At 50.3% G+C, this 14,978-nt stretch overlaps 1 protein-coding gene across 3 annotated transcripts in view; it reads left to right on the top strand.

The window, feature by feature from the left end:
* Window positions 1-14,978, top strand: part of CCDC28B (coiled-coil domain containing 28B) — a 47,610-nt gene that overhangs the window by 19,751 nt on the left and 12,881 nt on the right. The window lies entirely within an intron of this gene.

Here is a 14,978-nt window from a genome sequence, read left to right as displayed (position 1 = left end):
TTAGGACTACCTGGTGTGCACTGGCTCCTCCCACTAAGACTCTCCTCCAGACCTCAGTTAGATTCTTGTGCCCGGCTGAGCTGGATGCACACTAGGGGCTTTCCTGAGCTCCTAGAAAGGAAGTATATTTAGGTTTTTTATTTTACAGTGAGATCTGCTGGCAACAGACTCACTGCAGCGAGGGACTAAGGGGAGAAGAAGCGAACCTGCCTAACAGGTGGTAGTTTGGGCTTCTTAGTCTACTGGACACCATTAGCTCCAGGGGGATCGACCGCAGGACCCGACCTTGGTGTTCGTTCCTGGAGCCGCGCCGCCGTCCCCCTTACAGAGCCAGAAGCATGAAGAGTCCGGAAAATCGGCGGCAGAAGACTTCGGTCTTCACCAAGGTAGCGCACAGAACTGCAGCTGTGCGCCATTGCTCCTCATGTACACCTCACACTCCGGTCACTGATGGGTGCAGGGCGCTGGGGGGGGGGGGGGGGGGCGCCCTGAGGGCAATATAAGACACCTTGGCTGGCAAATCATCACAACATATAGTCCCAGGGCTATATATGTGATAAATTACCCCTGCCAGAATCCATAAAAAAGCGGGAGAAACGTCCGCCGAAAAAGGGGTGGGGCTTCTCCCTCAGCACACTGGTGCCATTTTCTCTTCACAAAGGGTTAAAAAGAGAGGGGGGGGGCACTAAATTTAGTCGCAATATATGTATACAAGCAGCTATTGGGGGAAAAATCACTCAGTTATAGTGTTACTCCCTGCATTATATAGCGCTCTGGTGAGTGCTGGCATACTCTCTGTCTCCCCAAAGGACTTTTTGGGGTCCTATTCTCAGTCAGAGCATTCCCTGTGTGTGTGCGGTGTGTCGGTACGGCTGTGTCGACATGTTGGATGAGGAAGGTTACGTGGAGGCGGAGCAGAGGCAGATAAATGGGATGTCGCCCCCTGTGGGGCCGACACCAGAGTGGATGGATAGGTGGAAGGTATTAACCGACAATGTCAACTCCTTACATAAAAGGCTGGATGACGTAACAGCTGTGGGATAGCCGGCTTCTCAGCCCGCATCTGCCCAGGCGTCTCAAAGGCCATCAGGGGCTCAAACAACGCCCGTTACCTCAGATGGCAGACACAGATGTCGACACGGAGTCTGACTCCAGTGTCGACGAGGTTGAGACATATACACAATCCACTAGGAACATCCGTTACAGGATCTCGGCAATGAAAAATGTGTTACGCATTTCTGACATGAACCCAAGTACCACATAAAAGAAAGGGGTTTTATTTTTGGGGAGAAAAAGCAGTCAGTGTTTTGTTCCCCCATCAGATGAATGAATGAAGTGTGTAAAGAAGCGTGGGTTCCCCCGATAAGAAACTGGTCATTTCTAAAAAGTTACTGATGGCGTACCCTTTCCCGCCAGAGGATAGGTCACGTTGGGAGATATCCCCTAGGGTGGATAAGGCGCTCACACGTTTGTCAAAAAAGGTGGCACTGCCGTCTTAGGATACGGCCACCTTGAAGGAGCCTGCTGATAAAAAGCAGGAGGCTATCCTGAAGTCTGTATATACACACTCAGGTTCTATACTGAGACCTGCAATTGCCTCAGCATAAATAGTGCTGCTGCAGCGTGGTCTGATACCCTGTCAGATAATATTAATACTCTAGACAGGGATAATATTTTGCTAACATAGAGCATATTAAAGACGTCGTCTTATATATGAATGATGCACAGAGGGATATTTGCCGGCTGGCATCCAGAATTAATGCAATGTCCATTCTGCCAGGAGGGTATTAGAAACCCGGCAGTGGACAGGTGATGCTGCCTGTAAAAGGCACATGGAGACTCTGCCTTATAAGGGTGAGGAATTGTTTGGGGATGGTCTCTGGGACCTCGTATCCGCAGCAACAGCTGGGAAGAAATTTTTTTACCTCAGGTTTCCTCACAGCCTAAGAAAGCACCGTATTTTCAGGTACAGTCCTTTCGGCTTCAGAAAAGCAAGCGGGTCAAAGGCGCTTCCTTTCTGCACAGAGACAAGGGAAGAAGGAAAAAGCTGCACCAGCAGCCAGTTCCCAGGATCAAAAATCTTCCCCCACTTCCTCTGAGTCCACCGCATGACGCTGGGGCTCTGTTATGCACACCAGTGCCAGCAGGAATGTACTGGTGTCTGAACGGAGAGGGATGCAAAACAAATGAACTCACAGACAGACTGGGGAATATGACATTACATACATAGAAGGTGATAGGGTAACAAAATAAACACAAAGTGAACAGAGAAGCCCAAAGGCTAAGAAACTGGGTGTCTCCCTAGTATTAGGAATGCTCAGATGGAAAGAAGCGAGATGTTGTGATTTAATACGTAGAGAACCCGAAATGCTGTTGCTAAGGGCAACAGCAAAACCCTAAAGGGTTACCAACGGGTGTGGCAGTAAACTCCTTGGTCAGAGATGGAATAATAGACACAAGGAGAGTCTCCACAATCCTAGTCCTCACTTGCAGTGCACTGGTTCAGCTTACTGCCACTAAACTGACACCTGAACACCTTGCACAGTGAGAAAGGATTTTGGCAGGCAAGTCTGAGAATACAGCCGCAAACTTGCTAGGTTCACAGAGTAGCAAAAGAACCCCAGCAGGTTAAACGACTGACTCCAGTCTTACTGCTAGGTCTGGATTGGCAGAGTGTAATACCAAATCCCAAGGCCTATTAGCAGTAAGCAACAAACAAATACAAAGTTTACACAGTACTAGCTAGCTTTCAGGAACTGACTAACCAACAAAGATTCAGCAGCATCTGCCTAACCTGAGAAGAGGGTTTATATAGCAGGTGCTGTCCACGCCCCACTCAGACCTCACAGACTGTGAGCACAAAAACCAGCACCGGATCCCCTGCCGTGCACAGAGCCTGTAACCACTGCACAGCAAAAGACCAGAACCGGAGTATCAGCTACGCTCAGGTTACTCCGCTAGCACTTGTCTCCCGGTTGCCATGACGACGTGGCAGCACAGAGCAGGAGACCCTAACAGGCTCCACAGGTGGAGACAGGTGCGGTAGGGGCGCGTCTCGGGAACTTCAGGGACCAGTGGGCTTGCCCACAGGTGGATCCCTAGGTTCTGCAAATAGTATCACAGGGATACAGGCTGGAGTTCGAGGCGACTCCCCCTCGCCGTTACCTCACATCAGCCTTGCCTGCTGCGATCGGAGAAAGGTAGTACTGGCGGCAATTCACAAGCTGTACTTCCAGCAGGTGAAATCAAGGTACCCCTCCTTCAACAAGGCCGGGGTTACTATTCCAAAAGGTTGTGGTACCGAAACCAGACGGTTCGGTGAGACCCATTCTAAAATTGAAAGCTTTGAACACTTATATACGAAGGTTCAAGTTCAAAATTGGAATCGCTCAGGGCGATTATTGCAAGCCTGGAGAATTTCATGGTATCACTGGACATCAAGGATGCTTACCTGCATGTCCCTATTTACCCTCTTCACCAGGAGTACCTCAAAATTGTGGTACAGGATTGTCATTACCAATTCCAGACGTTGCCGCTGGTCTGTCCCCGGCACCGAGGTATTTACCAAGGTAATGGCCGAAATTTCCCGTACTTGGACGATCTCCTTATAAAGGCGAGGTCCAGGGAGCAGTTGTTCGTCGGAGTAGCACTATCTCGGGAAGTGCTACAACAGCACGGCTGGATTCTGAATATTCCAAAGTCGCAGCTGGTTCCTACGACGCGTCTACTGTTCCTGGGTATGGTTCTGGACACAGAACAGGATAAAAAGGTTTTCTCCCGGAGGAGAAGTCCAAGGAGTTGTCGTCTCTAGACAGAGACCTCCTAATACAAATACAGGTGTCGGTGCATCAATGCACGCGAGCCCTGGGAAAGATGGTAGCTTCTTACGAAGAAATTCCATTCGCCAGGTCCCATGCAGGGATTTTCCAGTGGGATCTGTTGGACAAATGGTCCGGGTCGCATCTTCAGATGCATCGGCGGATAACCCTGTCTCCAAGGGCCAGGGTGTCGCGGTTGTGGTGGCTGCAGAGTGCTCATCTTCTAGGGGGCCGCAGATTCGGCATACAGGACTGGGTCCTGGTGATCACGGATGCCAGCCTTCGAGGCTGGGGGGCAGTCACACAGGGAAGAAACTTCCAAGGCTATGGAAAAGTCAGGAGACTTCCCTACACATAAATATTCTGGAACTAAGGGCCATTTACAATGCCCTAAGTCAGGCTAGACCCCTGCTTCAACACCGGCCGGTGCTGATCCAGTCAGACAACATCACGGCGGTCGCTCATGTAAACTGACAGGGCGGCACAAGAAGCAGCATGGCGATGGCAGAAGCCACAAGGATTCTCCGATGGGCAGAAAATCATGTGTTAGCACTGTCAGCAGTGTTCATTCCCGGAGTGGACAACTGAGAAGCAGACTTTCTCAGAAGACACGACCTCCACCCGGGAGAGTGGGGACTTCATCCAGAAGTCTTCCAAATGATTGTACACCGTTGGGAAAGGCCACAGGTGGACATGATGGCGTCCCGCCTCAACAAAAAGCTACAAAGATATTGTGCCAGGTCAAGAGACCCTCAGGCGATAGCTGTGGACGCTCTGGTAACACCGTGGGTGTACCAGTCGGTGTATGTGTTCCCTTCTCTGCCTCTCTTACCCAGGGTAATGAGAATAATAAGAAGGAGAGGAGTAAGAACTATACTCATTGTTCCGGGTTGGCCAAGAAGAGCTTGGTAACCAGAAAAGAACTCCAAGAAATGATCTCAGAGGACCCATGGCCTCTGCCGCTCAGACAGGACCTGCTGCAGCAGGGGGCCTCTCTGTTCCAAGACGTACCGCGGCTGCGTTTGACGGCATGGCGGTTGAACGCCGGATCCTGAAGGAAAAGGGCATTCCGGAGGAAGTTATCCCTACGCTATTTAAAGCTATGAAAGAAGTGAACGCAAACCATTATCACCGCATATGGTGGAAATATGTTGCGTGCTGTGAGGCCAGGAAGGCCCCAAAGGAGAAATTTCAGCTAGGTCGATTTCTGCACTTCCTACAGTCAGAGGTGACTATGGGCCTAAAATTGGGTTCCATGAAGGTCCAGATTTCGGCTCTATCAATTTTCTTCCAAAATAGAACTGGCTTCACTGCCTGAAGTTCGGAATTTTGTTAAGGGAGTGCTGCATAGTCAGCCCCCGTTTGTGCCTCAAGTGGCACCGTGGGATCTCAACGTGGTGTTGGATTTCCTGAAGTCGCATTGGGTTGAGCCACTTAAATCCGTGGAGCTACAATACCTCACGTGGAAAGTGGTCATGCTGTGGGCCTTGGCGTCGGCCAGGCGTGTATCAGAATTGGCGGCTTTGTCATACAAAAGCCCTTATCTGTATTTTATATGGATAAGGCGGAATTGAGGACTCGTTCCCAATTCCTTCCTAAGGTGGTATCAGTTTTTCATGTGAACCAACCTATTGTGGTGCCTGCGGCTACTTGGGACTTGGAGGATTCCAAGTTACTGGACGTAGTCAGGGCCGTGAAAAGTATATGTTTCCAGGACGGCTGGAGTCAGGAAAACTGACTCGCTATTTATCCTGTATGCACCCAACAAGCTGGGTGCTCCTGCTTCTAAGCAGAATATTGCTCGCTGGATCTGTAGCACGATTCAACTTGCACATGCTGCGGCTGGACTGCCGCACCCTAAATCTGTAAAAGCCCATTCCACGAGGAAAGTGGGCTCTTCTTGGGCGGCTGCCTGAGGGGTCTCGGCTTTACAACTTTGCCGAGCTGTTACTTGGTCGGGTTCAAACATTTTTGCAACAGTCTACAAGTTTGATACCCTGGCTGAGGAGGACCTAGAGTTTGCTCATTCGGTGCTGCAGAGTCATCCGCACTCTCCCGCCCGTTTGGGAGCTTTGGTATAATCCCCATGGTCCTTACGGAGTCCCAGCATCCACTTAGGGCGTCAGAGAAAATAAGATTTTACTCACCGGTAAATCTATTTCTCGTAGTCCGTAGTGGATGCTGGGCGCCCATCCCAAGTGCGGATTGTCTGCAATACTTGTTTATAGTTATTGCCTAACTAATGGGTTATTGTTGAGCCATCTGTTGAGAGGCTCAGTTATATTTCATACTGTTAACTGGGTATAGTATCACGAGTTATACGGTGTGATTGGTGTGGCTGGTATGAGTCTTACCCGGGATTCAAAATCCTTCCTAATTGTGTCAGCTCTTCCGGGCACAGTATCCTAACTGAGGTCTGGAGGAGGGTCTTAGTGGGAGGAGCCAGTGCACATCAGGTAGTCCTAAAGCTTTCTTTAGTTGTGCCCAGTCTCCTGCGGAGCCGCTAATCCCCATGGTCCTTACGGAGTCCCAGCATCCACTACGGACTACGAGAAATAGATTTACAGGTGAGTAAAATCTTATTTTTTTACTTTCCATCAGCTTTATTAAAAATTAAATTGAGATGATTTATTTGTTACAACCTCTTTTTCTCTAACGTCCTAGTGGATGCTGGGGACTCCGTCAGGACCATGGGGATTAGCGGCTCCGCAGGAGACAGGGCACAAAAATAAAGCTTTAGGATCAGGTGGTGTGCACTGGCTCCTCCCCCTATGACCCTCCTCCAAGCCTCAGTTAGGTTAAGTTAGGTTTTTGTGCCCGTCCGAGCAGGGTGCAATCTAGGTGGCTCTCCTAAAGAGCTGCTTAGAAAAAGTTTTTAGGTTTTTTATTTTCAGTGAGTCCTGCTGGCAACAGGCTCACTGCAACGAGGGACTTAGGGGAGAAGAAGTGAACTCACCTGCGTGCAGGATGGATTGGCTTCTTAGGCTACTGGACACCATTAGCTCCAGAGGGATCGAACACAGGCCCAGCCATGGAGTCCGGTCCCGGAGCCGCGCCGCCGACCCCCTTACAGATGCCGAAAAGCGAAGAGGTCCTGAAACCGGCGGCAGAAGACTTTTCAGTCTTCATGAGGTAGCGCACAGCACTGCAGCTGTGCGCCATTGTTGTCACACACTTCACACCAGCGGTCACGGAGGGTGCAGGGCGCTGCAGGGGGCGCCCTGGGCAGCAATGAGAATACCTTGTTCTGGCTAAAAAATACATCACATATAGCCCTTGGGGCTATATGGATGTATTTAACCCCTGCCAGGTCTCACAAACTCCGGAGAAGAGCCCGCCGAAATAGGGGGCGGGGCCTATCTCCTCAGCACACAGCGCCATTTTCCTGCTCAGCTCCGCTGCGAGGAAGGCTCCCAGGACTCTCCCCTGCACTGCACTACAGAAACAGGGTAAAAAAGAGAGGGGGGGGTCACTTTTTTTGGCGTTTTTGATATATATTAAGCTGCTATAAGGGAGACAACACTTCTATAGGGTTGTTCCTATATATTTATAGCGCTTGGGTGTGTGCTGGCAAACTCTCCCTCTGTCTCCCCAAAGGGCTAGTGGGGTCCTGTCTTCGATAAGAGCATTCCCTGTGTGTCTGCTGTGTGTCGGTACGTGTGTGTCGACATGTATGAGGACGATGTTGGTGTGGAGGCGGAGCAATTGCCGGTAATGGTGATGTCACCCCCTAGGGAGTCGACACCGGAATGGATGGCTTTATTTATGGAATTACGTGATAATGTCAGCACATTACAAAAATCAGTTGACGACATGAGACGGCCGGAAAACCAGTTAGTACCTGTACAGGCGTCTCAGACACCGTCAGGGGCTGTAAAACGCCCTTTACCTCAGTCGGTCGACACAGACCCAGACACGGACACCGAATCTAGTGTCGCCGGTGAAGAAACAAACGTATTTTCCAGTAGGGCCACACGTTATATGATCACGGCAATGAAGGAGGCTTTACATATCTCTGATACTGCATGTACCACAAAAAGGGGTATTATGTGGGGTCTGAAAAAACTACCTGTAGTTTTTCCTGAATCAGACGAATTGAATGAAGTGTGTGATGAAGCGTGGGTTAACCAAGTTATTGGCATTATATCCTTTCCCGCCAGAGGTTAGGGCGCGCTGGGAAACACCCCCTAGGGTGGATAAGGCGCTCACACGCTTATCAAAACAAGTGGCGTTACCGTCTCCTGAAACGGCCGCCCTCAAGGATCCAGCAGATAGGAGGCTGGAAACTACCCTGAAAAGTATATACACTCATACTGGTGTTATACTGCGACCAGCCATCGCCTCTGCATGGATGTGCAGTGCTGGGGTGGTTTGGTCGGATTCCCTGACTGAAAATATTGATACCCTGGATAGGGACAGTATTTTACTGACTATAGAGCATTTAAAGGATGCATTTCTATATATGCGAGATGCACAGAGGGATATTTGCACTCTGGCATCGAGAGTAAGTGCGATGTCCATATCTGCCAGAAGAAGTTTATGGACGCGACAATGGTCAGGTGATGCGGATTCCAAACGGCATATGGAAGTATTGCCGTATAAGGGGGAGGAATTATTTGGGGTCGGTCTATCGGATTTGGTGGCCACGGCAACAGCCGGGAAATCCACCTTTTTACCTCAGGTCCCCTCCCAACAGAAAAAGACACCGTCTTTTCAGCCGCAGTCCTTTCGTTCCTATAGGAACAAGCGGGCGAAAGGACAGTCATATTTGCCCCGAGGCAAAGGAAAGGGTAAGAGAGTGCACCAAGCAGCTTCTTCCCAGGAGCAGAAGCCCCCCCCCGGCTTCTGCAAAGCCCTCAGCATGACGTTGGGGCTTTACAAGCGGACTCAGGGGCGGTGGGGGGTCGACTCAAGAATTTCAGCGCACAGTGGGCTCACTCACAGGTGGACCCCTGGATCCTGCAGATAATATCTCAGGGTTACAGGTTGGAATTCGAGAAGTCTCCCCCTCGCCGGTTCCTAAAGTCTGCTCTGCCAACGTCTCCCTCAGACAGGGCGACGGTATTGGAAGCCATTCACAAGCTGTATTCTCAGCAGGTGATAGTCAAGGTACCCCTCCTACAACAGGGAAAGGGGTATTATTCCACACTATTTGTGGTACCGAAGCCGGACGGCTCGGTAAGACCTATTCTAAATCTGAAATCTTTGAACCTGTACATACAAAAATTCAAGTTCAAGATGGAGTCACTCAGAGCAGTGATAGCGAATCTGGAAGAAGGGGACTTTATGGTGTCCCTGGACATCAAGGATGCTTACCTGCATGTCCCAATTTGCCCTTCACATCAAGGGTACCTCAGGTTCGTGGTGCAAAACTGTCATTATCAGTTTCAGACGCTGCCGTTTGTATTGTCCACGGCACCTCGGGTCTTTACCAAGGTAATGGCCGAAATGATGTTTCTTCTACGAAGAAAAGGCGTATTAATTATCCCTTACTTAGACGATCTCCTGATAAGGGCAAGGTCCAGGGAACAGCTGGGGCACGTAGTAGCACTAACCCAAATAGTGCTGCAACAGCACGGGTGGATTCTGAATTTTCCAAAATCTCAATTGACCCCGACGACACGTCTGCTGTTCCTGGGAATGATTCTGGACACGGTTCAGAAAAAGGTGTTTCTTCCGGAGGAGAAAGCCAAGGAGTTATCCGAACTTGTCAGGAACCTCCTAAAACCAGGGAAAGTGTCTGTGCATCAATGCACAAGAGTCCTGGGAAAGATGGTGGCTTCTTACGAAGCGATTCCATTCGGCAGATTCCACGCACGAACTTTTCAGTGGGATCTGCTGGACAAATGGTCCGGATCGCATCTGCAGATGCATCAGCGGATAACCTTGTCGCCACGGACAAGGGTGTCTCTTCTGTGGTGGTTGCAGAGTGCTCATCTGTTAGAGGGCCGCAGATTCGGCATACAGGACTGGGTCCTGGTGACCACGGATGCCAGTCTGAGAGGCTGGGGAGCGGTCACACAGGGAAGAAACTTCCAGGGAGTATGGTCAAACCTGGAGATGTCTCTTCACATAAATATACTGGAGCTAAGAGCGATTTACAATGCTCTAAGCCTGGCAAAACCCCTGCTTCAGGGTCAGCCGGTGTTGATCCAGTCGGACAACATCACGGCAGTCGCCCACGTAAACAGACAGGGCGGCACAAGAAGCAGGAGAGCAATGGCAGAAGCTGCAAGGATTCTTCGCTGGGCGGAAGATCATGTGATAGCACTGTCAGCAGTGTTCATTCCGGGAGTGGACAACTGGGAAGCAGACTTCCTCAGCAGACACGATCTACACCCGGGAGAGTGGGGACTTCATCCAGAAGTTTTCCACATGATTGTGAACCGTTGGGAAAAACCAAAGGTGGACATGATGGCGTCTCGCCTCAACAAAAAACTGGACAGGTATTGCGCCAGGTCAAGAGACCCTCAGGCAGTAGCTGTGGACGCTCTGGTAACGCCGTGGGTGTTCCAGTCAGTGTATGTGTTTCCTCCTCTGCCTCTCATACCAAAAGTACTGAGAATTATACGGCAAAGGGGAGTAAGAACGATACTCGTGGCTCCGGATTGGCCAAGAAGAACTTGGTACCCGGAACTTCAGGAGATGCTCACGGAAGATCCGTGGCCTCTACCTCTAAGACGGGACCTGCTTCAGCAGGGACCGTGTCTATTCCAAGACTTACCGCGGCTGCGTTTGACGGCATGGCGGTTGAACGCTGAATTCTAAGGGAAAAAGGCATTCCGGAAGAGGTCATTCCTACACTGGTAAAAGCCAGGAAGGAGGTGACTGCACAACATTATCACCGCATTTGGAGAAAATATGTTGCGTGGTGTGAGGCCAGGAAGGCCCCCACGGAGGAATTTCAATTGGGTCGATTCCTACATTTCCTGCAAACAGGATTGTCTATGGGCCTCAAGTTGGGGTCCATTAAGGTTCAAATTTCGTCCCTGTCGATTTTCTTCCAGAAAGAATTGGCTTCAGTTCCTGAAGTCCAGACTTTTGTAAAAGGAGTACTACATATACAGCCCCCGGTTGTGCCCCCAGTGGCTCCGTGGGACCTTAATGTAGTTTTGGATTTTCTCAAATCCCATTGGTTTGAGCCACTCAAATCGGCGGATTTGAAATATCTTACATGGAAAGTAACCATGCTACTGGCCCTGGCTTCAGCCAGGAGAGTGTCAGAATTGGCGGCTTTATCGTATAAATATTGTGGTGCCTGCGGCTACTAGCGATTTGGAGGATTCCAAGTTGCTGGACGTTGTCAGGGCATTGAAAATATATATTTCAAGGACGGCTGGAGTCAGAAAATCTGACTCGCTGTTTATACTGTATGCACCCAACAAGCTGGGTGCTCCTGCTTCTAAGCAGACGATTGCTCGTTGGATTTGTAGCACAATTCAACTTGCACATTCTGTGGCAGGCCTGCCACAGCCTAAATCTGTCAAGGCCCATTCCACAAGGAAGGTGGGCTCATCCTGGGCGGCTGCCCGAGGGGTCTCGGCATTACAACTCTGCCGAGCAGCTACGTGGTCGGGGGAGAACACGTTTGTAAAATTCTACAAATTTGATACCCTGGCTAAAGAGGACCTGGAGTTCTCTCATTCGGTGCTGCAGAGTCATCCGCACTCTCCCGCCCGTTTGGGAGCTTTGGTATAATCCCCATGGTCCTGACGGAGTCCCCAGCATCCACTAGGACGTTAGAGAAAATAAGATTTTACTTACCGATAAATCTATTTCTCGTAGTCCGTAGTGGATGCTGGGCGCCCATCCCAAGTGCGTATTGTCTGCAATACTTGTACATAGTTATTGTTACAAAGAAATCGGGTTGTTATTGTTGTGAGCCGTCTGTTCAGAGGCTCCTACGTTGTCATACTGTTAACTGGGTTCAGATCACAAGTTGTACGGTGTGATTGGTGGGGCTGGTATGAGTCTTACCCGGGATTCAAAATCCTTCCTTATTGTGTACGCTCGTCCGGGCACAGTATCCTAACTGAGGCTTGGAGGAGGGTCATAGGGGGAGGAGCCAGTGCACACCACCTGATCCTAAAGCTTTATTTTTGTGCCCTGTCTCCTGCGGAGCCGCTAATCCCCATGGTCCTGACGGAGTCCCCAGCATCCACTACGGACTACGAGAAATAGATTTATCGGTAAGTAAAATCTTATTATATTGCATTCCAGTGCCAGAACTAGTGGTGGGGACTCCCTAGGTGGTGACCCCTTTCCCACTCACTGGGCCCTCTCCTGCTGCTTCTTATTATAGCAGAGGGGAGATGGGCCAGCATCAACGCCATTCTAGGGAAAGTGCTTCTTTCTCTGACGTCCTAGAGGATGCTGGGGTCCTCATTAGTACCATGGTTATAGACGGTTCCACTAGAAGCCACTGGCACTTTAAGAGTTTGAGAGTGTGGGCTGGCTCCTCCCTCTATGCCCCTCCTACCAGACTCAGTTTAGAAAATGTGCCCGGAGGAGCCAGTTACAGCTAGGGGAGCTCCATAGGAGTTCTTTTAGGTTTTTTTTTTTTTAAGTTTAGGAACAGGGGGGCTGCTGGCAACAGCCTCCCTGCTTCGAGGGACTAAGGGGGAGAGTAGTGTCCGCCCTGCGGGGTCTGAGCCACTATCTCCGCTGACAGGACACTGAGCTCTTGAGGGGATCGAACGTTCGCCGCCACAGGGGATCACTCACCCCAGCAGCATGCCGCCACCCCCTAACAGAGCCAGAAGACTTCAGTGGCGAGTTAGGCATCGGCCCCCCTGGCAAGCGGGGAGCCGGTGTGAAGATGGCGGCAACAGGGTAGGGAGCGCAGTACTAACTGCGCTCCGGGGCACAGCGGTACATGGTGTGGCGCTGTGAGGGGCGCCCTGAGCCAGCGCCTATACCCTACACTGTCCAACAAGCCTGTCAGGGTCCCGGGATCACTGCTAGCACAATTCCTCAGGCCAGTATAAACTACAGGAGAGCGGGAAGCAGCGCTATGAAATGGGGCGGAGCTTCTCAGAGCGGACCCAGCAGCGTTCAGCGCCATCTTCCAGCCTGCAGAAGCGCTGACAGGGAGAATTGTCCCTCCAAGTCAACTCCAGCTATCTTGTACGGTACCAGAGGGTTGTAGAAGGGAGGGGGAGGCTGTGTAAAGTCTGTGTAGTCTATTTAGGTACACAGACAACGCTGGTAGTGTCATTAGTTCTACCTTAAAAAGCGCTGTGTGTGGGTTGGCTCCAATCTCTGTGTCTCTCTGTGGCATACTTGGGGGGAAACTGTGTCTGACATTTCCCTGTGTGTGTATGGGTGTTTACTATCTCACATAGCCATGTCTAGGGACTCTGTGTCATATGCTGCAGAAGATGTTTCCTCTCAGGAGGGATCCATTCCATGTACACAGGATTGTAATGCTTTGTCTCAGATCCCTATCGTTGAAGCTAATACTGAGACTGAAACTCAGGTGTTGAAGAAGTCTAGGGCAGTTTGGTCAGGCTCTGTCCCTATTCCTGCAAAACCTCCTAGCATGCTCCCACAGAAACGTGCACTTGTCCAAATTATGCAAGATGACACAGATACCGATTCTGTTACTTCAGACGGTGATGGGGACGTGCTGAGGGGGGCGGCATCCCTTGCAAAGGGGGTGCAACTCATGATGAGGCCATTAGAGATGTGTTAAACATTAATGACACTACACCTGAGCAGGTTGAGGAGGCTTACTTCACTGATAATAAGAAAGCCCTGCTAACTTTTCCCGCGTCTAAAGAATTAAACGCTATATTTTAATAAATCCTGGGGAAACCCGGGGAAAAAATTCCAGATCCCAAAAAGAGGTCTGGTTGCTTTTCCCTTCCCTGAGGAAGATAGGGAAAAATGGGAATATCCACCAATTGTCTCCAGACTGTCTAAAAAGGTGGTTTTATCTGTCCCTAGTTCTACCGCGTTGAAAGAACCGGCTGATCGTAAGATTGACACTACGCTCAAATCCATATACACTGCTTCAGGAGTGGTGTTAAGGCCCACTATTGCCTGTGCATGGATTTCTAAAGCCATAGTAAAGTGGTGGCACATTACTAGAGGATTTGGATGCAATGGATAGTAGTGACATTGAATTGTTTTTACGTAACATGCAGGATTCTGCGGGGTTCATGGTGGAATCCATGAAAGACCTGGGAACGCTGACTGCACAGATACCCTCCATGTCGGCATCAGCTCGCAGGGGACTCTGGCTACGCTAATAATCTGCAGATGCGGAATCCAGGAGAAGTGTGGAGAACCTACCCTACACAGGTCAGGCTCTATTTGGGAAAGCATTGGATGCGTGGATTTCTACGGAAACCACGGGTAAGTCACCTTTCCTTCCCTCAGCTGCGCCTTCTACAAAGAAACCGTTTTCTTCAGCTGTGCAGCAGTCCTTTCGGACAGCTAAGACAAAAAAGCTCAAGGGACCCACAAGCCGTGGCGGTGGACGCCCTAGTGACTCCATGGGTGTTCCAGTCGGTGCACGTGTTTCCTCAACTTCCACTCATTCCAATAGTTCTAAAACTCATAAGGAGAATAAGAGTTAAGGCAATCCTCATTGCTCCGGACTGGCCAAGAAGGGCTTGGTACGCGGACCTTCTGGATATACTGCTAGAAGAGCCGAGGCCTTTTCCTCTTCGGGAGGACCTGCTGCAGCTGGGGCCGTTCGCGGCTACGTTTGATGGCATGGCAGTTGAACGCCAGATATTAGCTCGGAAGGGCATTCCGAACAAGTTTATTCCTACCATGATACAGGCTAGGACAGGAGTACCGTATAAACATTACCATCGTATTTGGAAAATATCTGTATCTTGGTGTGAGTCCAAGAAATTTCACACGGTGGAGTTTCAACTGGGACGGTTTCTCCTCTTCCTGCAAGCAGGTGTGGATATGGGCCTGAGGTTGGGATCCGTAAAGGTCCATATTTCGGCCCTATCCATTTTCTTCCAGAAGCAGTTGGCTTCCCTCCCGAGGTTCAGACTTTCTTGGAAAGGGTTCTGCATATCCAGCCTCCCTTTGTGCCGTCTATGGCACCCTGGGATCTTAACGTGGTGTTACAGTTCCTCCAATCGGATTGGTTCGAGGCTGTCTCTTTGTTGGCCTTAGCTTCTGCTAGACGTGTCG

The sequence above is a fragment of the Pseudophryne corroboree genome, chromosome 2, assembly GCF_028390025.1.
Source record: "Pseudophryne corroboree isolate aPseCor3 chromosome 2, aPseCor3.hap2, whole genome shotgun sequence".
Lineage (NCBI taxonomy): Eukaryota > Metazoa > Chordata > Amphibia > Anura > Myobatrachidae > Pseudophryne > Pseudophryne corroboree.
This window is presented reverse-complemented; position numbering and strand designations above follow the sequence as displayed.